Raw genomic sequence first — 2500 nt, forward strand, 5'->3', positions numbered from 1 at the left:
ATTAAGCTTGTATATTTTTACAGCAATCAAAGTTACATTAGATTATTTCCAAGTTTCACAGTTTCCCCTCCTGCTTACTTTTCTGAAGGGAAGCAAAGAAGCCAAATCTGAATTGGAAAAAAAGGATCCACAGTTGTTTGAATACTTTAGTGATGTTTGGAATCTGCACAATAGACATATGGTCAAGAATCTACCCAGTCAGTATGTTTTTCAACTTCTACCTTGTTATGAAACAAGTTGTCCTCATCCAGTTTGTCAAGCAGGGAAACGTTAACCTGAGAAAGATTACACATGGTGCAGTGGTGGTCCACCTCTTTTTTACTTACCCATTCCAATCTGTGATTCACAAAGACCATGGGGAGGTAGAGATTGCAAAGTATGTGCTGGGCATTGTCCTGGGCATTATTTAAGTGCAGAAAAGCATTTACAAGATTTTAGTATACATGGAAACGTGAATTACAGTCAACCTCCAAGTTCAACTTTTAAATCCTTGAACGGAAAACACAAGAACAATGAGGAAATTGCTAAGCAGCTTTTGCTTCCCACCAGTGAAATAGAGATGTGGTCAAATCACCTCGACAAAGTTCAGGAGGCAAGAAAAAGTGGTGCTAAAAAAGCTGAAGCTACATGAAAAGCAAAAAAAACAACAGAGAGGTAATTCTTTCCTGTGGTTTGCATTTCTATTCCAACCTCGTTCCCAGGGCTTTTTCCCTAGGAAAATGGGAAGGGCGGGAAAAGGCCCTGGCATCGGCCGGTCACATGACCCAAAAAAACACCCAGAAATTGTGGGTGTAATAATATTGGCATGACTGTCTTTATATTCCGAGCAAAGCATACAAACCGGATTTCTGGGAAAAATCTTAGTTGGCGTCGCCTCCTTACTGGCCCTATTTTGAGTATGAAATTAAATTTCTCAAAAATCGCATAAAAATAACATTAATTATTGTAACATTGCAACCAGCCAATAAGAAAATAGAATCGACCGGCCGATGCCAGGGCCTTTTCCCGACCTTCCCATTTTCTTAGGGAAAAAGCCCTGGGAACGAGGTTGTTTCTATTCATTATATAGTGACAGTCTTTTTCTTTCATGTTGACAGAATCCAGGAATGAAGAACAGGATGATGCGCAGGATGAAGAACACGAAGATCAACTGTGGTGCTACTGCCAAGCGCCAGAATATGGGTAAAAGTTATTGGCAACTTTTCACTTTTAGATCCTGATCATGATCTTAATCACTTTTATTTTCTATCTATCTAGATGTATGATTAAATGTGATGGGAAGTCACAAAACTGCAAGGTTTGGTATCATGGGCCATGTGTTAATATATCACAAAGGAAAGCCAACAAGATGAGAGAATATATATGTTTTAACTGTGCTACAAAATAAAGGAAATTCAAAAACTTCAAATGTATTTTGTTGTTTATCCATAAACAGTGTGTAAAAAATCATGCTTCATGGGCCATGTGTTAATATATCACAAAGGAAAGCCAATAAGATGAGAGAATATATATGTTTTAACTGTGCTACAAAATAAAGGAAATTCAAAAACTTTGTTTATCCATAAACAGTGTTTAAAAAATCATGTATTTACAAATGCCCGGGGGTGGGGACTTTGTAACCCTAGTCTTGCCCGCTACCCACGGGTTTTCACAAAGTTTTGGTTGTACGAAATTTCAATTCCCCGGGGGTGTCCCCGGGGTCGACCCCCGGGAAAGCCGCTGATAAGTGCATAAACTTTACTGACATCAGCGAGCAACATATATAGCCGTTCAGTGTCGTACAGGGTAATATGACGATGGATGGGTGTAAATATTTCGAAATACTACCTACTATTCACTACTAATTTGCACAAATCCCATAAGACACCTCTTTTACCGCCAAAAAAATTGCATGAGCATTGTTTTCGATTTCTCCTGGGATATCTTCATGTCCCAGGAGAAATTGCAAACATTGATTATGCATCTTTTTTGGGGGAGTAGGGGGAGAGAGGTGTAATATGGGATTGTGCAAGTAGGGAATTCCACTTTTCAAAATAAAGTAACAATTATCACGCATAATGCTTTTTTTTTCAAGGTTAATGGTTATTTTTTTGTCATTTTCACGCCCAACGGTTAACTTTTTTGACGTTTCGCGGCTCACGGTTAGCCCCATTGAGACCATCCAAAAACTTCACGTGCTTAAACTCCCTCATATCGCTTCAAATTTTTCTTTTTCTCTTCGACAGATCCTTAGAGTTTGATAAAAGTAAATAATGGTTTCCGATTGTAGCAGGGCCTGTCCCGGAGTTGAACCCGGGACCTCTCGCACCCTAAGCGAGAATCATGCCACTAGACCAACAGGCCACACCTGTGGTTGTCTCTCTGAGAAATCAAAGATAATCTTTGGTATGACTTTTTCACGTGTCCAAAGATCTTTGTTGACATGGAGCGCGTGTCGACCACCCGTTGTAACAAAACAAGACGCTTCCTTAAGCGTTTACTCGGAATACCATATGGCGCA

The 2500-nt window shown here is 39.6% G+C and overlaps 1 long non-coding RNA gene and 1 other non-coding gene across 2 annotated transcripts in view; one reads left to right on the forward strand and one right to left on the reverse strand.

The window, feature by feature from the left end:
* LOC138012871 (uncharacterized) overlaps positions 1-1408 on the forward strand; it is a 1821-nt gene extending 413 nt beyond the window's left edge. Inside the window, exons 2-3 of the long non-coding RNA XR_011125090.1 lie at positions 1098-1182; positions 1258-1408. This is a non-coding gene — a long non-coding RNA (uncharacterized lncRNA). The remainder of the gene's footprint in view (positions 1-1097; positions 1183-1257) is intronic.
* An 863-nt stretch (positions 1409-2271) lies between these two features.
* On the reverse strand, positions 2272-2343 carry Trnap-agg (transfer RNA proline (anticodon AGG)). The gene has a single exon. It is a non-coding gene; the product is annotated as a tRNA-Pro (tRNA).
* Between the last annotated feature and the right edge of the window lie 157 nt (positions 2344-2500).

Source organism: Montipora foliosa, chromosome 8, assembly GCF_036669935.1.
Source record: "Montipora foliosa isolate CH-2021 chromosome 8, ASM3666993v2, whole genome shotgun sequence".
Taxonomy (NCBI): Eukaryota; Metazoa; Cnidaria; class Anthozoa; order Scleractinia; family Acroporidae; genus Montipora; species Montipora foliosa.